This window comes from Chiloscyllium plagiosum, unplaced genomic scaffold (assembly GCF_037043375.1).
Source record: "Chiloscyllium plagiosum isolate Xiang-an unplaced genomic scaffold, Cpla_swu_hap1 HiC_scaffold_29, whole genome shotgun sequence".
NCBI classification, from domain to species: Eukaryota; Metazoa; Chordata; class Chondrichthyes; order Orectolobiformes; family Hemiscylliidae; genus Chiloscyllium; species Chiloscyllium plagiosum.
The window spans coordinates 9519022-9540718 of NW_028270167.1; the positions used below are offsets into that span (position 1 = coordinate 9519022).

Sequence of the window (21697 nt, forward strand, 5' to 3'; positions counted from 1 at the left end):
TTTTGAATGCCTCAACTGAACCTGCCTCCACCACATTTGCAGGTAGTGCAGGTCAGACCCTGACAACGTGCTGCATGAGGAAAATGGTCTCATATCACCCTCTCATTTAGAATTTTACAACACAGAATGCTTTCGACCCCTTGTGAGTGTGTCAGGTCTCCGAAAGAGGCTAGTCTCACTTTCCTGCCTTTTAACAACTCCAAACGTCAAATGTCAGCAAGCCTGCCAATCTTTTGATGAATTAATAATGAGCAGATCAATCTCTGCTTTGCCCTTGCTGGCCTCGCCAAATTAATGCAAGATATTTCTCCCGTATAGTCAACAGACATGTCAACACAAACCTGGCTCATTCACAGTGACTTCATGCAAACAGCCTCGCTGTTTATTGGCACCGTGTGATTCTAGGTACGCACTGGCAACCTGCTGCCTTGCTGTCTTCCACGCATGGCGATTGCTGTCCCCTGACAATCTGTCGGGAACATCTGCTTTGCTCACATTGCTGCAGCCCTGTCTACAGGGACAGGGGTGTAAGATAGGTGAGGTGGAAATCTGAAATAAAAACACAAAGGGCTGGAGAAACCCAGCAGGTTTGGCAGCCACTGTGGGGAGAGAAGCAGAGTTAACTCTTCATGTCTGATATGACTGTTTTTTTAGGAAGTGAAGTGGAAAGCGTCTGACAAGAAGGATGAAGCATCACCCTTTGTTCCTCTGTCACACTGCGTACATGCTGCCAACAGAAAAGATGAATGGCTGCCATTTAGTTCATTGTGGTTTGAAGCAGGGCTGGCCTGAATTTTTCTTCCCCTCTACACAACCTGGCAGGGCCTTCACCCACAAGCATATTGTTACATGTTGTTCCTGATGCTCTGAACCTGATCCCCTAATGTGAATGGGATGAATCTAACTCATCAATAGTCTGACAATGTCACAGCTCTGCAGTTTAAGTGAGGCGTCAGTCGAAGCTGGGCATTCCTATTGTCAGCTCCATGGGAGCATTCTCAACTCTGAGTCACAGGGTTGTAAGCATTGCAAGGATTTTAGCACTTGATCAGGGCTGACAATTCAGTGCAGTGCTGAGGAAACACTGCACTTTCAGAGATGTCATCATTTGCCTGAAATGCAAAATAGAGGACCCCAATCCATTCAATGTGAAGGTTCACATCAATCATTGAACAGTTACAGCACAGAAGGAGGCCATTTGGCACATCATTTCCATGCTGGCTTTCTGCAAGAGTAACGTAGCTAGTTTCACTTCCAATTGGCATCAGTATGTTCTCAGACCATGTACTCCAGATCCTAATGACTCACTGCACTAAAAAGCTGCTCCTTATGTTGCTGTTGGTTATTTTACAAGTTATTTTAAATCAATGTCCTATGGTACTCAAACTTTCTGCCAATGGATACAGATTGTCTCTATCTGTTCTATTTAGGCCCCTCCCAATTTTGAACCTTTATTGAATTTCCCCACAACTTTCTTTTCTCAAGGTGAACAACTCAAGCATTTTTATTCTGTCTAGGAAACTGAAATATCTTAGCCTTAAGTCACTCTTTGAATCTTTCCTGTACTCTCTCTGAAGCCAGAGTTGAACTCTACTGTCTACCCGAGTTCAAATTAGTGATCCTTGCTTTTGAGCACTCCGCCTCTATGAGTAAAGTCCAATGTCTTGCATTCCTTTTTAGCCACTTTTGTCAACCTGATCTGATATCTGCAATATTTTATGCACATACCCCAACATCTCTCTGCTCCTGCAGCTCCCTGTAAGATTTCATCTTGCCTTTCTTCATTCTTCCTAACAAATCATACCACTTTGCACGTTTCAGCATCAAATTTAATTTGCCACCTGTCCATCCATTTCACTGGCTTTTCTTCAGGGATAGAAATCTATCCCTGACCTCCTTGGTTCTCAATACTCCATCATTAATCTGGATAAACTAAGGGAGGGGTCCTTACACCGACCCCTGGTGAACCTCACTATATACTGTCCTTTAGTCTGAAAAACAACTGTTCATCACAACTCATTGCTTCCTGCCAGTCAGCCAGCTTGGTATTCATGCTGTCACCATCACCCTTATTCCATAGACTTCAACTTCCTGGTAAATGCAGCTATAACAAATCAGGCAACACACATTCACAAAATTAAGTCTTGGTAGAAACCAATAATAAATAAACTTAAAATATATTACTGCCTTTCTTTAAAAGTCAACATGTAGACTATACTGTTGAAGACCTTTTTACATCTTCAGTTTACCACAAAACAAGGATGCTAATGCAAGAAGTCAGATCATAAAACTTTCACCCATTGGATTAGTACTAAATATCATTTTATTCAATCCTGATTAGTTACTTCATAAATAAAGCTGCCATGCTTCCAAAAAAGACAAGCCAAAAGTGATCCATTCACAATTTGATTATTTCTAAGTTACAAGTGCTACAACATGGGATGGCACAGTGGCTCAGTGGTTAGCACTGCTGCCTCACAGCGCCAGGGACCTTGGTTTGATTCCAACCTCAGGTGGCTCTCTGTGTGGAGTTTGCACATTGTTCCCGGGTCTGTGTGGGTTTCCTCAGTGTGGTCCGGTTTCCTCTCACAGCCCAAAGATGTGCAGGTGAGTTGGATTAGCCATGGGAAATGCAGGGTTATAGGGTATGGGGGTTGGTTTGGGTGGGATGCTGTTTGGAGGGGCAGTGTGCACTCAATGAGCTGATTGTTTCCACTGTAGGGATTCTATGAAATCCATTATGTTGTACTTTAGCGATTGTCTTTAGATGTCCATGTACACAACGTCAACTGCATTGCCCTCATTAAACTTCTCTATAAATGCATCAAAATCTCAACTAAGTTAATTAAATGCAATTAGTCTTTACCAAATAAGGAAAACCGTGGCAATCTCTTGGTTCCTATTTAATCTTCAAGTTAAATTGGTCAATTATCATTGCTACTTGTGACTGCGTGCTGTGTCCAAATTGGTTGCTGTGCTTCCTACTACAGTGACTGACTTCAATATAATTCACTAACTTTGAAATGTCCTAAGTACATGAAAGGTTGTGACAGAAATGCATGTTGTGATTTGGCCATGTTATTCCTAAAGCTTTTGACTGCCCTGATTACTAGTACACAAGTAGAGAGGATAGACAAGAAAAAGACTGAATTCTGGCAGACTCTGTCCTGGCTTGGTTGCTGCCTGATGGTCGGGTTTGATTTCAAGCAAAAGCAAACTGCCTGTCTTTTTTTAATCTCCGTAAGTAGCCAGACGTAGAGGTCAATTTATTTAATTTATGTTTGGATAATTTTAGTGAATTTCCTTGACTTTGACAATCAAAAAAACGATGGGGACAAGCATAGCATTCTACATCTGCCTCTCGCCTGTGAAGAATTAGAAAACAGCATTATCTTAATTAGACTGCAGTGACTGATGTGTATTAGTGAAGATTTATTTGGAGCACAGAGCTCCTGAGACTTTCAGCACATCAACAGATTGGTATTCACAAGACTCAGATCATACTGAATAATACTGATCTACCCTGGGGAGCTGGCACCCATGACAACCAGGAGCAGCTTTGTTTACTGCAGTGTTTTTTTTATTTTCACATTCGTGTCACTTAACCCCTTAATAGGCTGCTTCCATTTCAAGATTGCGAGCTTTCAAAGCACAAAATATAGTTCAAGACCTAACCAGAAATTCGCAAGTCACATGTAGCACATCAAGAAGGAAATTCCCCGCAAAAATCCCTTCACTGAGACCTTAATTAAGGGAAGTCATTGCAGCATTAAAACAGAGCTGGTGAAAGTGAACTAATTAAATTATGTTAAGGGATAGATCAACAGACATGCAGCAGCAGACATTAAAGGGGTTATTTCATAATTGACAAGCTTGATACATTCTATCAACAAAGAAAAAATCCAACCCCAACCATAACCCATGTGTGACTAACTAAAAAAGATAGTTTCAAACTTAATTTTAAAACCTGTGCAAAGATGTATGGCAGATCAGAAGACTGAACAGACACAAAAAACAGAAAATAATGACTAAAAGATTAATGAGGAGGGAAAATTTACAGTGCAAGAGAAAGCTAGCTAGAAATTTAACACAGGTAGTAAGAGTTTCTTCAGATATTTAAAACAGGAAAGAGTGTTAAGTGAGTGTTGGTCCTAAAGACAGTGAGTTTGGGTGTTAATAATAGAAAATAAGGATTTAGTAGATGAATTGAACAGGCACTTTGCCCTTTTTTTAACTGGAGAGGATACTAGTAATAAGTAATAATCAACGACAATAGCTGTAAATCCCAAATGGAAAGGAGAAAATCACAATCACCAGGAAGTGGTATTGAGCAAATTGTTTGAACCTCGACTGACACATCTCCAGTTCATGACCATAGAATTCCTACAGTGTGGAAAAGGCCAGACAGCCCACTGAGTCCACACTAACCCTCCAAACAGCATCCCACCCAATTCCTGTAACCCTGCATATTCCATCTCATCTACACATCCCTGGACACTACAGGGCAATTTAGCACAGTCATTGGACTGTAGGAGGAAACTAGAGCACCCAGAGGAAACCCACGCAGACATGGGGAGAATGTGCAAACTCCACACAGTCACCCAAGGGTGGGATCAAACCTGGGTCCCTGATGCTGTTTGGCAGCAGTGCTAACCACTGAGCCACTGTGCTGCCTGCTGGCGATGGACTTCACTCGAGGGTCTTAAATGAATTTGCTAGTAAGATAGATCATGCATTGAATTTTCTAAAATTCCTTAGATCTGGGGAAAGTTTCGTTAGTTTGGAAATTAGTGAATAGAATGCCTTTATTCAAAAGGAAGGGAGACAGAAAGCAGGAAACTTTAGGCCGGTTAGCATAATATTTGTCCTGTTAGAAGACAGAAATTATTATTAAAGATGTTATTGAAGGGTATTTAGAATTCAAATTCAAAACATTCCAGTGCAGTGAACATGGTTTTGAGTAGGGGAAATTACAGTAAATACATGGGAACACCATTACCTGCATGTTCCCCTCCAAACCACTCACCATCCTGATTTGGAAATCATTGATAGTGGGTCAAGATCCTGGAATTCCCTCCTTAATGGCATTGTGGGTCTCCCTTGAGCACATGGACTGCAGTAGTACAGAATAGAGCTCACCACCACCCTCTCAAGGGCAACTAGGGATGGGCAATAAATACTGGCCAGTCAACTCTCACGTTCCATGAGGAATACAAGAAAATAATTTATAGGTATTCTTTGCAGATGTAATAAATGGTGTGGAGGAAGGGGAATTGGTAGATATATTCAATTAGATTTTCAGAGGTATTTGGTAATGTGCCACATTAAAGGTTATTGATGAAACTAAAAGCTCATATTGTAGGACTTAAATATTTACACAGATAGAAGACTAGTTAATATGCACCAGAGTGCACGTATCATTGGATCATTTTCTGGTTGACAAGAAGTAATGAGTGTTGTGCCACAGGGATTAGTGCTGGATCTTAATGTTTTATCATTTATATCAATGAGTTGAAGGGACTGAAAGTATGTTTACTAACTATGGAAACACCAGAAAGGTAGATAGGAAAGTAAGTTGTAAAGTGGACAAAGGAATACAGGGGTATGGTTAGGAGAAGTGACTGGGGAAGAACATGGTCAATGGAATATAATGTAGGACATTGTAAAACTGTTTATTTTGGCAGGCAGGAGAAATAAAAAGTGCATTATCTACATAGTGAGAGACTACCCCACTCTGAGATACAGAGGGATCTGTGTGTTTGAATGCATGCATAGCAACAACTTGTCTATGGGCACAGCAAATAAGTAAGAAAACCAATAGAATGTTTTTGTTTATTCCAAGTGGAATTGAATACAAAAGTATGGAGGTTATGCTTCAGTTACAGAGCATTGATGAGACCATATATGGGATACTGCAGAAAGTATTGATCTCCTTATTTAAAGAAGTATGAAAATATGTTGGAAGCAGTTCAGAAGAGGCCTACTAAACTAATATCTGGAATGTTTATGTCTCTATCCACTGGAGTTAAAAGAGTAAGAAGGGTCAAAAGAGGTTGAAGGTGGAAAGAATATTACCACTTGAGGGAGAATCTAGAACTAGAATTATTTCAAAATAAGGGATGGCCCATTTGAGACAAAGATAAGGATGATTAATTTTTTGCTGAGGGTTGTGAGTCTTTAGCATTCTCTTCCTGAAAAGGCAGTGGAAGCAGGGTCTTTGATTATTTTTAAGGCAAAGGTAGAGTCATAGATTTGTACAGTTACAAAACAGACCCCTTGGTCTAACTTGTCTGTGCAGACCAGATATCCTAAATTAATCTAGTCCATTTGCCAGCACTCTAAACACTTCCAAATCACTTACCCATCTTTTAAGTGTCATTGTACCAGCCTCCACCAGCTCCTCTGGCAGCTCATTCCATACACGCACCACCCTCTGTGCGGAGAAGGTGCCCCTTAGGTCCTTTTTAAATCTTTCCTCTCTCACCTTAAACCTATATCCTCTAGTTTTAGACTCCTCTACTTTGGGATAAAGACATTGGCTATTCACCCTATCAATGTCCCTCATCATTTTATAAACCTCCAATGCTCCAGGGAAAATAGTCCCAGCCCATTCAGCCTCTCCCTATAGCACCAAACCCTCCAACCCTGGCAACATCCTTGTAAATCTTTCCTGCACTCTTTCAAATTTCACAACATCTTTCTTATAACAGGGATTCCAGAACTGGATGCACTATGTATTCCGAAAGTGGCCTAACCAATGTCCTGTACAGCTACAACATAAATCAATGTACTGACCAATGGGTTGAAAGATTCTCAGGGCAGGCAGGAATGGGAGTAATCAGATCAGCTATGACCTTTTTGAATTGTGCAATAGGTTTGAGGAGATGAGGAACCTCTCCTCCTCCTAATTTATAAATTTGCTTGCTTCATGTCTAGGATTTACATTATAAAAGATTCAGCAGGAATACTCCTTCTCATAAAATAACAAATCACTGCAGCATCAAAGGAGGACATTCAGTTCATCAAGTGCATGTCAGCTCTCTCTATATGCAACATGACCCTGCTTTCACCCTGAAGTGTACAAGATTTTTCATTGAGATTCCCTTTATAATTAATAATTGAATCTACCTCCACTATAGTCTCAGATAATGCAACCCAGATCCTCATCACTTATTACATAACAATGTATTTATTCATATTATCTTTGGTTCTTTTTTCATTCAGCTTAAACATTGTTCTTTGATTCTCAACCCTTCCACCATCAAGAACAATTCCTCTTTGTCTGCCCTGTCTAGATAGCTCATGATTTTGATCACTTCTATCAAATCTCTTTGCAAACTTCTCTTCTCAAAGAAGAATGACTCAATCTCTCCAAGCTACACAACTGAAGTTAGTCAGAGAGAGATAAAACATCGAAGCAGGCTCTTCGGCCCACCACGTCTGTGCTAACCAACAAACATCAAATTGCACTAATCCTATTTAACTGCACTTGGTCCATAAGGCATTGTAAGTGTTTGTCCAGTTACGTCTTAAATATTGTGAGAGTCCCCACCCTCTCAGAAAATATGTTCCATATAATTATGTGGCCAAATTCAGCTCTACCTCCATTTATAAATTTGCTCATGACACCACTGTGTTGGGGTAAAACAAAGATCAAAGCAAAGGAACTGGTCATCGATTTCAGGTGGAGTGGAGGACAAATCACTGTCTGCATCAATGGTGCTGAGGTGCTGAGGTGGAGGTGTTCAAGAGCTTCAAGTTCCTCGCAGTAAATATCATCAACAATCTGTCCTGATGCTATGATTAAGAAAGCACACCATCACTTCCACTTCCTCAGAAGGCTAAGGGTATTCAGTATGTCCACAATGACTCTTACTGATCTTTATAGATGTACCATAGAAGACATCCTATCTGGATGCATCACGCTTGGTATGGCAACTGCTCTGCCCAAGACCTCAAGGAAAGACAAAGAGTTGTGAACGCAACTCAGTCAATCATCCAAACCAGTCTTCCTTCCACTGATTCTATCTACACTATCCACTGCCTCAGGAAAGCAGCCAATATAATCAAAGACCCCTCGCACCCTGGTTATACTCTCTTCCACCCTCTTCCATTGGCGGAAGATCCAGAAGTTTGAAAATATGTACCAACACATTTAAGAACAACTTCTTCCCTGCTGTTATCAGACTTATGAATGGCCCTCTCAAATATTAGAGTTGATCTATCTCTGCACCTTCTCTGTTGCTGTAACACTATATTCTGCATTCTGTTCTGTTACCCTGATGTACTAATGTAAGGTATGATTTGGATGGACAGCATGCAAAACAATAATTTTCACTGCATCTCAGTACATGACAATAATAAATCAAATCAAATCAAATCAAATATTTCTACCAGCCTTTAAGTGAAAATCATTCCTTAGATCACTTCTTAACTAAATTCAATCATAGAATCCCTATAATGTGGAAACAGGCCCTTTGGCCCAACAAGTCTACACCGACCCTCCAAAGAGTAACCCACCAAAACCCACTCCTCTCCCCTATTATCCTATATTTGTCCCTGACCAATGCACCTAACCTACACATCCCTGAACACTATGGGCAATTTAGCATGGTCAATTCACCTAACCTGCACATCTTTGGATTGTGGGAGGAAACCAGAGCACCCCGAGGAAACACACATAGACACAGGCAGAATGTGAAACTCCACACAGACAGTCGCCTGGGGCTGGAATCAAATCCAGATCCTTGGTGCTGTGGGGTAGCAGAGCTAACCACTGAGCCACCGTGCCATCCCAAACTTCACTATTCGCTGTGGGTGGGATTTAAACTCATGTCCCTAGAAGATCAGCCTGGGATTCTGGATTAGTAGTCCAGTAACGATATCACAACACCAGCATCACCTCCCCTCTTGCAGCCAAACTTAACTGAGCTGAAGACAGGAACCATTCACTCCTCCCATCATTCTGCTAAATCTTTTTCAAACTCTTATGCCTTCATGTTCCTCCATTAGTGCAATGTCCAAAATTAAACTCAAGAACTCAAGTTGATGCAGAGCCTTTTGTAAATGTGCGCCTGAACTGCCTTGCTTTTGAAATTCTATGTGTCTACTTCTAAAGCCCTGAATTCTATACACCATATTAACCAATTACCTAACCAATTGCCTTCAACAATTGTGCACACCTCCCCACAGATCACCGTCTCCTGTACTCTTTAATGCTACTCCTCATTCTTCCTGCAAAAAGGTATCACATCAGACTTCTCTGCGTTAAATTTTATAATACCCTATTCTGAGCACTCCACCATCCTGTCAATCCTCTTGGGGACTATCGCTATTCTCACCATTCTCAATATTTCTGGATCCAGCTTAATCCACCAATTTTGAACTGCGAACCCAGAACAAGGTTGCAAGAATATATGAAGAACAATTACAACATTTAAAAGGCATCTGGATGGGTATATGAATAGGAAGGGTTTAGAGGGATATAGATTAGAGTGGTGCTGGATAAGCACAGCAGGTCAGGCAGCATCCGAGGAGCAGTAAAGTCGACGTTTCAGGCATCCTGATGAAGGGCTTTTGCCCGAAACGTTGATTTTACTGCTCCTCGGATGCTGCCTGAACTGCTGTGCTTTTCCAGCACCACTCTAATCTAGACTCTGGTTTCCAGCATCTGCAGTCATTGTTTTTACTCAAAGGGATATAGGCCAAATGCTGGCATGTGGGGCTCGATTGGGTTGGGATATCTGGTCGGCATGGACGGGGTTGGACCGTCGGGTCTGTTTCCATGCTGTACATCTCAATGACTCTGTAACTCTATGACTCTAAAAGTAATGGCCCTAATACTGATTCCACAATATACTTTGCTCCAGGTGTCAAATAATCACTCACTGCTACCCTCTGCTCCCTGTCATTCAACCAACATTATGTCCATGCTTTCTCTGAATTTTTTATTCCGTTAAAGTTACTTTTTTTTACAAGGTCTATTCTTCACCAATTTTGGAAGTCCACATAGACCTCATTACCCTCATCAACACTCTCTGTTGCCTGGTTAACAGACCTCTATGGCAGGCGATATTCCATCATGGCCCCTTTTAAAAGATGAGGAGATGCCGGTGTTGGTCTGGGGTGTACAAAGTTAAAAATCACACAACACCAGATATAGTCCAACAGGTTTATTGGAAGTACTAGCTTTTGGAGTGCTGCTTGTTCATCAGGTAACTAGTGGGGCAGGAGATAATCCTGATGAAGGAGCAGCGCTCCGAAAGCTCACACTTCCAAGTAAACCTGTTGGACTATAATCTGGTGTTGTGTGATTTTGTACCTTATAAAAGGGCATCATTGTAGTTATGTGCCTTGTAAGCCATTTTATCCCGTGCAGACACAGCTGTGATTCAGTGACATTAACTACAAACAAATTTATACTTTGCTGTAGGTTTATTTCAAGAGTTATCATACAGCAAAACTGCCTTTAGGAATAAAAAGAAATGAATAAAATTAATATGGGCAAAATTTTGTTTTGCTCCATTCATTACAGTCCATTTTTTAGAACAGAATTTGCTTAATAATGAGTATCTGCTTGATTGGTTTACTGATCTAAACTGTCAGGGAATGATTTATCATTCATAAGGATTTAGTCATAAACACAGCAATGATTTGGTATCAACTGAGCCTGTTAATTGACTCAATGTTCAGTAACTCCTCATGGCCATTGATATCATCAGGGCCCACTGTTTAAATCAATACTAGCCTCTGCGTGAGGACACCATCAGAATACCCTACAAAGAAGCCCTCTCTAATTACTGGCAGGTTTTGGCCATATGTTTATGTCTGGAAGAGATTTTAAATGGTGTGAACTTTCAGCAAAGGTCTATTCCAAATTGTAAAAATAAAATATTACTCTTTTGATTGCAAGTTCCTAGACTTTGCAAAATTAGATGTATCCATACTTGGCAGAACCTTTGTCAAGTAGAAAATTCTCATGTTTTTTCGAGCTTTGGTTTCAAGTAAGATTGTTTACCAGATGAAGGCACATTTAATTTTGAAGAAACTTTCTGATGCTCATTATTGGCAATACTTTGTTATTTTGATTTCCTACATCCAGCTCAATACAATCAATCCTAAGTAAAATAGGAACAGGAATGGGCCATTCAGCCCATCAAGTGTGTTCTGTCATTTAATACAAACATAGCTGATTGAACACTTCTATGCCTTTTATTACATGATCCAGGGGCAGCATAGCAGGTCAGTGGTTAGCACTGCTGCCTCACAGCACCAGCAACCCAGGTTTGATTCCAGCCTCGGGCGACTGCTTGTGTGGAGTTTGCATATTCTCCCCGTGTCTGTGTGGATTTCCTCTGGGTGCTCCAGTTTCCTCCCACAGTCCAAAGATGTACAGGTTAGGTAAATTGGCCATGCTAAATTTCCCATAGTGTTTAGGGATGTGTAGGTTAGATGCTTTAGTCAGGGGAAATGTAGAGCAATACGGTAGGGGAATGGATATGGGTCGGTTACTCTTTGGACGGTCGGTGTGGACTTGTTGGTCCAAATGGGCTGTTTCCACACTGTAGGGATTCTATTTAACTCTGTATGCTACTGGTAATCAGAAATCTTCCACTGTCCTTATTGCAGGTACTCAAGGATGAGTTTCCACAGCCTTCTGGGATACAGAATTCCAAAGATTAACAAGCCTCTGAGGAAACTCATTTCTATTCAACCTTGATCCTAAATGGCAGCTCCCTTATCTTTAAAGTGTGGCCCTTGACTCCACATTCAGAGGAAACATCTTAGCCTCATTCACCCTGTCTATCTCTTTCAGTATTTTGTAGGTTTCAATGAGATCATCTGTCATGTCTTATTCTTAGCATAAGTATATGGCCAAACACTATATAACTCAACAACTCTTAAATTTATTAGAGCTAAATGTTTCCCTTTCAAACCTTTCAGGACCAAGTGTACTAACAAATACTCACTTGCATCGATCCTTCTGGCTAAGGAAGCCAAAACTGTTGAAAGGTCATCTCAACCTGAAACATTAACTTCCTATTTCAGGTTTCTAGCCTCAGCAGTTTTGGTCTTTTGTATCTGTAAACCTCTCTCTCTCTCTCACTCCTGCATGTTTTTCCTTTTCCTTTTCCACTTATCTCAGGGGAGTTCTCTGTGTTGTTCTGACCAACATTACCACAGCACAACCAAAGCAGATTAATGGACAAGGTAAACAGGGTAGTGAAGAAGGTGTTTGGTACGCTTGCCTGCATTGGTCAGTGCATTAAGTATAGGAGTTAGGATATCATGTTGCGGCTGTACAAGACATTAGTGAGGTCTCTTTTTGAATACTGTGTTCACTTCTGGTCACGCTGGTATAAGAAAGATGTTGTTAAACATGAAAGGGTTCAGAAAAGAATTACAAGGAAGTTGCTCGGATTGGAGGATTTGAGCTTTGGGGAGAGGCTGAATAGGCTGAGGCTTTTATTTCCCTGGAGCGTTGGAGGCTGAGGTGTAACCTTATAGAGGTTCATAAAATCATGAGGGGCATGAATAGAGTGAGTAGACAAGGTCTTTTTCCCAAGACATGGGAATCCAAAACCAGAGGGCACAGGTTTAAGGTGAGATGGGAAAGACCTAGAAAGGACCTAAGGGGCAACTTTTTCATGCAGAGGGTAGAATGAGCTGCCAGAGGGCATGGTGGAGGCGGGTACATCCACATGTTATTTAAGAGACATGTGGATGGGTATGTAAAAAGAAAGTGTTGAGAGGGATATGGGCCAAATGCTGGCAGATGGGAGCTGATCAGTTTAGGATATCTGATCAGCATGAATGAGTTGGAACAACAGGTCTGTTTCCATGCTGTATAACTCTGACTCTACGACTCGTAATCTCTGATGTTTGTGAAGCCTTGCTCTGCACAAATTGTCAGGTGAAACTATACTTCAGAAATAATTAGTTGACTCTGAAGTGCTTTGGATGACAAGATTCTCTCATTCATGCAAGCCCTTCCTGCTCATTCTTGAATTTTCCAGTTAGAAAGTTATGTGAACCTGCCAAATCACAATAAGGGATCTCTACCCTGAGTCAGTCAATGTGTTGAGAACAGAAAAAAAATAGTCAAAATAAACTGTTGGAAAAATATGCAGCAGAAAAAATTCAACTGATGAACAGGACAAAACAGAAACACATGTTGATGCTTTAATTCAAAGCAGGCTTCTACTGATGAGTCTCGCTCTTTAGAAAAAACATCAAGTGTGATTATATATACAGTGCTCACCAACCATGGAAACATAGAAAATACAAACAAACCTTTTTCATCATGCACTATTTACATGGCTGATCATCCAACTCAGTAACTTGTTCCTGCTTTCACTCCATAGCCTTTGATCCTTTTAACCCTTAGAACTACATCTACCTCCTCCTTGAAAACATTCAATGTTTTGGCCTCAACTGCTTTAGGTGGTAGAGTACTCCAGAGACTCACCACTCTTTAAATGAAGACATTTCTCCTCATCTCAGTCCTAAATGCACTCCACATCCTTAGACTGTGACTCTTGGCTTTGGATTCCCCAGTCACTGGGATATCCTTACTGCATTTATTCTGTTCAGTCATGTTAAATCTTTATAGGTTTCTATAAGATCCTCCCTCATTCTTTTAAACTCCAGTGAACCTATTCCTAGCCAATCTAATTGTCATATGCCAGTCCTGCCATCCCAGAAATCAGAGTTGAGAGTTTGGCTGGAAGAGCACAGCAGGTCAGGCAGCATCCGAGGAGTAGGATCTCCTGTTCCTCGGATGCTGCCTGACTTTCTGTGATTTTTCAGCACAATACTCTTGACTCTGATCTCCAGCACCTGCAGTCCTCACTTTCTCCATCCCAGAAATCAGTCTGATAAAACTTTGTTGCACTCCCCCCATAGCCAGTATATCTTTCCTTAGATAAGAGCAAATTTTACATTATATTTCAAGTGTGGTCTCGCCAAGACCCTGCTGCTGTAGTCAAATCCTCTTGCTATGAAGGCCAATATACCATTGTCTTACTCACTGCCTGCTACACCTGCATGCTTACCTTCAGCGACTAGTGTACAAGGGACCCCCAGGTCTTGTTGCACCTTCCCATTTACCAATCCTTTGCCATTTAGATAATAACCTGCCATGCCTATTTTGCTATCAAAGTGGATAACCTCACATTTTTCCACATTACACTTCATCTGACATTCATTTGCCCACTTGCTCAACGTGTTCGAATCACACTGAAACATCTCTGCATCCTCCACACAGCTCACCCTCCCACCCAGCTTTGTGTTGTCTGCAGACTTGGAAAAATCACTCGTGTGAATGCTCTGCATGAAGGAGTGGTTAAGATATATTAATCTTAAACCCAATATGTTCTGTATTTCTGTCCCAATCAATTGAAGTAAATCTTGCTCTTTAATGTCTTTGCACTGAGTAGGGCTCCAAGCATAAAAAAACCCATTTACTTTCAATATTCAAATTAGACTGTGTATCATATATGGTAATGACATGTATCAACTGAAATCTTTCTACAACAAAAAAATAAGCTCAAGAGCATTATTTTGATATACTGTAGTCAGGCAGCAGGGAGATAAATGGATCTAGTGAAAAGACTTTTACTTGCCTACATGCATCCCAGAGCAGGTCTTACATCTTAATCAGATGAAAGTACGGCAGTCAGCTCAAGCTTCAGGGTTCTGACACCGGCCTTACATCAATAATATAAACAGAAAGTGCTGGAAATACTCTGCAGATCTGCAGCTTCTGTGCACAAAGAAACAGAGTTTACATTATGAGTTGAATATTACTTTGAAGCACAGTCATATTTGATGAGAAATGTGAACTCCGTTTCTCCCTCCACAGATGCTGTCAGATTTGCTGAATGTTTCCAATGCTTTCTGCTTTTGTTTCAGATTTGCAGACTTTGTGGCATTGTGCTTTTATTCATGAGCTTACGCCATTAGATCCAGTGTGTTTCTTTTCATAATTCTCTGCTCCTGCCTTGTGGATAAGTATTGCGACCCCTATCTGGCAATCCCAAATGTGATGTGATTGCAGTCAAATGGCTTCACCATGCTCAAACTGTGCACAGGGGTTGGACAAGAATGGGGAAAGTGAAGTGGCTAAGATGCTCAGCTTGCATTGGAAACCAATGTGAATGCCCAAGTAACTAAAGAAGTAGAAATAAGCGTTGACGTCCTTTGCTACCCATTTGGCATGTTAAAGATGAAAAGGGAGTTCGGTTTCACTGAAACTATATCATGAATAGGATTGACAGGACAGGGCACCATTGCCCATTCATGAAGCAGCAACAGAAAGTTCTGGTGTCAATGTTAAAAATACAGCCCACTTAAAACCCCAACCTTTCCTCATAATGCCACAATATGGGCAAAGAGCCTTGAAGCAAGTTCCCTCCAGCTAGCGTTCACTCAGCTGCTGCGACTTGCTCGACCTGTTAAATGATTCATATCTGATTTGTGCCTCAATTCCATTTACCTGCCTTACCTCTATATCTCTCGATACCCATAACCAACAGAAATCTATTTATCTCATTCTTCATAGATCCATTTTCAGTAGCAGGCTTTATAGCCCAGAAGAGGCTCACAGTTCTGCAACTTTGAGTGAAAAACTGCTTATAGATTCTCCTCCTGATTGGTGTGACTCTAATTTTAAGACAGTGGTCCCATGCTCTTGCTATTCCTCCCACCCCCGCAAGAGGAAATAGTTTCCTTCTTGTGTTTTCATTTTAAATGTCCAGCACTTGAGGATAGTTGGTCATTTGCAATTCAGTACCTATGCAAGTCTTGGTACATAGAAACTGGGAGCAGGAATAGGCCATTCAGCCCATTGAGCCTGCTCTGCCATTCAATATGATCATGGCTGGTTCTCTATCTCAAAGCCATATTCTCACTTTCTCTCCAAACCCCTTGATGTCTTTAATATCTAAAGCTTTATTAATTTCTTTCTTGTATATACCCAGTGATTCAGCCTCCACAGCCTTCTGTGGTAGTGAATTTCACATGATCACTATCTTGTGAGTGAGGAAATAGTTCTCAGCTTGAAATGGCCTTCCCTGTATTCTGCGGCTGTGTCCCCTGGTTCTAGAGCTCCTTATCTAAGGAAACATCCTCCCTGCATCTATTCTGTCCAGCCCTGTTAGAATTTCTTGTGTTACAGTTAGATCTTCTCTCATTCCTTTCAACTGTAGTGAATACAGATCCAGTTGAATCAATCTCTCCTCATGTGACAGTGCTGTCCTCCCTGGTATTAGTGAGTGAACCTTTACTGCACTCCCTCTAGGACATGTATATCCTCACTTAGGTAAGGAAACCAAACCTTTACACAATGTGCCAGGTGCAATCACACCAAGGTCCTGTATAACTGCAGAAAGACATCTCAATGCCTGAACAAATGTCCTCTCGCAACATTATTTTCTAATCAATCAGTTCTAAGATGCTATTACATACCTCTATACAAGGTGGGACTTGGATCCATTGGGACTTGCATCCAGGTCTCCTGACTCAGAGGTAGGGACACTACCATTGCACCTCAATGTTCTTCTAACTGTTCTTCTTATTGCTTGCCTCCACGGCCTGCCTATTTTCATTGACTGGTTACAAGGATGCCCAGATCCCTTTATACATCCATCTTTCCCAATATATCACTATTTAAATAATACCCTGCCTTTCTATTTTTCACAGGGCCAAGTATATAACTTCACAGAGATAGTGGAAGGAACTTGCCCCTGGAGTTGGAGGAAGTAGGGGAGGTCCTTAATGAATACTTTGCTTCAGTATTCACTACTCAGAAGGACCTTGGTGATCCTGAGGACAGCATGAAACAGACTGATATGCTAGAACAGGTTGATGTTAGGAAGGAGGATGTGTTGGAAATTTTGAAAAACATCAGGATAGATAAATCCCCTAAGCCAGATGGGCCATGACCTTGTTTACTGCAGGAAGTGAGGGAAGAGATTGCTGCGCCTTTGGCGTTGATCTTTGTGTCCTCACTGTCCACTAGTAGTGCCAGACGATTGGAGGGTGGCAAATGCTATTCCCTTGTTCAAATCCTGGGAATTACAGACCAGTCAGTCTTACATTAATGGTGGGCAAAGTATTGGAGAGGGTTCTGAGGGACCGGGTTTATGATTACTTGGAAAGCCATAGTTTGATTAGAGATAGTCAACATGGCTTTCTGAGGAGCAGGTCATGCCTCACAAATCTTATTGAATTCTTTGAGGATGTGACAAAACACATTGATAAAGGTAGAGTAGTGGATGTCGTGTAAGTGGATTTTAGCAAGTTATTTGATAATGTTCGCCATGGAAGCTCGTGCAGAAAGTAAAGAGGCACGGGATGCAGGGATACCTGTCTGTCTGCATATAGAATTAGCTGGCCCATAGAAGACAGAATGTGGTGGTAGATGGAAAGTATTCAGCCTGGAGCTCGGTGACCAGTGGTGTTCCACAGGAATTAGTTCTGGGGCCTCTGCTCTTTGTGATTTTTGTCAATGACTTGAATGAGAAAGTGGAAGGGTCAGTTTGTAAGGTTGCTGATGACACAAAGTGTTGGTAGAGTTGTGGATAGTGTAGAGGGCTGTTGTAAGTCGCAATGGGACACTGACAGGGATGCAGAACTGGGCTGATAAGTAGCAGATGGTGTTCAACCTGGAAAAGTGTGAAGTCATTCACTTTGGAAGGTCAAATCTGAATGTAGAATACAGGGTTAACAGCAGGATTTTTGGCAGTGTGGAAGAATAGCGGGATCTTGGGGTCCATGTCCAAAGATCCCTCAAAGTTGCCATCCAGGTTGTTAAGAAGACGTGTGGTGTGTTGGCTTTCATTAGCAGGGGGATTGAGTTTAAGGACTGCGGGTTATGCTGCAGCTCTATAGAGCCCTGGCTAGACCACACTTGGAATATTCTGTTCAGCTCTGGTCGCCTCATTATAGGAAAGATGTGGAAGCTTTAGAGAGAGTGCAGAGGAGATTTACCAGGATGCTGCCTGGACTGGAGAGCATGTCTTTTGAAGAAAGGTTGAGGTAGCTAGGGCTTTTCTCATTGGAGCAAAGAAGGATGAGAGGTGACTTGATAGAGGTGTACAAGATGTTGAGAGGCATAGATAGAGTGGATAGTCAGAGACTTTTTCCCAGGGTGGAAATGGCTATCACAAGGGGGCATAATTTTAAGGTGATTAGAGGAAGGTTATGGGGAGATGTAGGTTCTTTAGACAGTCAGTAGTGGGTGCGTGGAATGCACTGCCAGCACTGGTAGTAGAGTCAGATCCATTAGGGACACTTAAGTGACTCTTGGATTGGCACATGGAAGATCGTACAATTCAGGGTATATAGGTTAGTATGATCTTAGAGTAGGATAAAAGGCTGGCACAACATTCAGGGCCAAAGGGCCTGTACTGTGCCGTACTGTTCTATGTTCACATTTATTCATCTTATACTGCACCTGCAATTTGTTGGTCCATTCCCTGAAGTTAGAGTCATAGAGACATACAGTCACACAGTATGGAGATAGGCCCGTTGGCCCAAACTGGTCCATGCTGACCAAAATGTCTATCCACACGAACCCCATTTGCCTGCACTTGGCCCATACCATTGTAAACCTTTCCTATCCATGTATTTGTCCAAATGCCTTTTAAATGTTGTCAACGTACCCACCTCAACCACTTCCGCTGGCAGCTCATTCCATATGCATAACCCTCGGTGTAAAAAACATTGCCCCTCAGGTTCCCATTTATTCTTTCCCCTCTAACCTTAACCTGATGCCCTCTAGTCCTTGATTCCCCAACCCTGGGAAAAATACTGAGTGCATTCACCCTATCTATGCCTCTCATGATCTTACACACCTCTATAAGGTCCCCCTTCAGCCTTCTACGCTCTAAAGAAAAAGTCCTAGCTTGTCCAGCGTCTTCATATAACTCTGACCCTTGAGTCCTGGCAACACTCTTGTAAATTTCATCTACGCTCTTGTCAGTTTAATAACATCCTTCCTATAGCAAGGTGACCAAAACTGAACACAATACTTGTCTAAATCATCTTGAAGCTTCCTTGAATCCTCCCCACAACTCACAATCCCACCTCATTTTGTGCTGTCAGCAAACTAAATATTGCATTTAGTTTCCTCATCCAGGTATGTTATACATATATCGCGAACAGCTGGGACCCAAGCACCAATCCCAGGGGCATATCACTAGTCACTGACTTATCACTTGGAAAAAGACTCATTTATTTCACTCTGTCTTTCTGGCCTGTCAAGCAATTCTCAATCCGTGCTATAATATTACTATTATTCCCGTGTTTTCCACATGTGTTTGCGTCTGGAACCACCAGTAATTTCAGATGTTTGAACTCAAATTAGCTGAGTCCCAGATGAACGATTTGTTCCTATTGACATGTGATTTACTCCCTTCAGATTCATTCATATGAAATCCAAATTAAGAGCAGGAGTAGACCATTCAGCTCCTTGAACCTTAGACTGTGGATGCTCTGATCACTTCACATTCCTGTGTCCCCCAATAACATTTCAACTCCTTGATGGTCAAGAATCTACACCTCTTCTAAAAAAGTAGTCAAGCACTCTGCTTCCAACATTTTTTTTGGGAGAGTTCCAAAAACTTACTACCTGCAAAAAGAAAAAAAAAGTGTTCACATATTTAAGATAGCGGCAACCATCAGTGAGTGCACTGACTGTTTGCAATGTTCCACCATGTTCATTGAAATGTAGCAAGTGAGATGAAGGCACCATAGTTTTATCAGACCATTGGGCTATTCTCTCATTAGCGAGAGATGACCGGTGGTGGTTTAACCTGAGGATCATCACACATCAGGAGAAGGGAGAGGTTGAGAAGGGTAGTGGTAACCTCAGCTGGTGTGAGAAATGAACCTGTGCTGTTGATATCTCACTGCATAACAAACCAACTACCTCGCCAACTGAGCTAACCAACCCCCGATGAGAACTTGGAAGTGTATGGTAAAATAGGGCAAAGTCAGCATGGTTTTATCAAGGGGAGGTCATGCCTGACAAATCTGTTAGAATTCTTTGAGGAAATAACAAGCAGGTTAGACCAAGGTGAGCCAATGGATGTTATCTTTGACAAGGTGCTGCACAGGAGGCTACTGAGTAAGATAAGGGCCCATGGTGTCAGAGGGAAGGTGCTAGCATGGATATAAGCTTGGCTATCTGGCAGAAAGCAGAGAGTGGGGATAAAGGGTTCCTTCTCAGGATAGCAGCCAGTGACAAGTGGTGTTTCACAAGTCTCAATGTTGGAACCACAACTTTTCACTTTATACATTAACAATCTAGATGAAGGAACTGAGGGCATACTGGCTAAGTTTGCAGATGATACAAAGATGAGTAAAGGGATAGGTGGCATTGAGGAGGCGGGGAAGCTGCAGAAGGATTTGGACAGTTTAGGAGAATTGGTAGATGGAGTACAACATGGGAAAGTGTGAGGTCATGCACATCATTGGGAAGAATAGAGGCATGGACTATTTTCTGAATGGGGAGGAAGTTCAGAAGTCTGAAGTGCAAAGAGCCTTGGGAGTTCTAGTCCAGGATTCTCTCAAGGTAAACATGCAGATTGAGTCAGTAGTTAGAAAGGCAAATGCAATGATGGCAGGTATTTTGAGAGGACTTGAATATAAAAGTAGGGATGTACTTCTGAGGCTCTATAAGGCTCTGGTCAGACCACATTTGGAGTATTGTGTGCTGTTTTGGGCCCCATATCTCAGGAAGGATATACTGGCCCTGGAGTGTGTTCAGAGGATGTTCATGAGAATGGTCCCAGGAATAAAAGCTTAACATTCCAGGACTCTAGGTCTATACTCGATGGAGTTCAGAAGGATGTCGGGGTGGGGAGGATCTAATTGAAACATACAGAATACTGAATGGCCCGGACAGAGTAGATGTTGGGAAGCTGTTTCCATTGGTAGAAGAGACTAGGATCTGAGGGCACAGCCTTAAAGTAAAGGGAAGACCTTGTAGAAGGAAGATAAGGAGAAACTTATTCATCCAGAGAATTTGCTGCCATAGAAGGCTGTGTAGGTCAGGTCTTTGAGTATATTTAAGACTGAGATAAATAGGTTCTTAATTGTCAAGAGGATTAAGAGCTACAGGGAGAAGGTGGGAGAATGGGGATGAAAAACTTATCAGCCATGATTGAATGGCAGAGCAGACTCGATGGGCTGAATGGCCTAATTTCTGCTTCTATGTCTTATGGTCTTAGGAAAGGTACTGCAGCAGGCATGAATCAATGTTACTTTTGATCTGAAGCATCTCCACATTTAATATTTCCCCTCCAATGATTAAGTAACCAATGTGCAAGAGGGCATTTCCATCTGGAAAACTGAGATTCATCTCCAACCTGTGCCTACATTTGTAGACTTTAGCAAAAACGTGCTTCAATTTCTATGATTGCATCAACATTCCCGCACCTACGAAATAACTGAGCTCCTGATTACTGATTTTTGAGTCAGAGACACCAACTGAGAAAGTATTGGTATGATGGATCTCTGGTAGGGACTGGATCACACATGGGAATGATGTCCTGTGTGACCCAATATCTGATTTTGGTGAACTAGGTATGTGGAACACATCACGCATAGATTAGACTTGGCCACAGCAACTTTTTGGGTTTGTTTGGATAACCATGGTATTGTAGTGGAGAGATAAGCTACCCCTTTGGTT

The 21697-nt window shown here is 41.7% G+C and overlaps 1 protein-coding gene across 2 annotated transcripts in view; it reads right to left on the reverse strand.

The window, feature by feature from the left end:
• Positions 1-21697, reverse strand: part of bace1 (beta-secretase 1) — a 121829-nt gene that overhangs the window by 64905 nt on the left and 35227 nt on the right. The gene's annotated exons all lie outside the window — the stretch shown is intronic.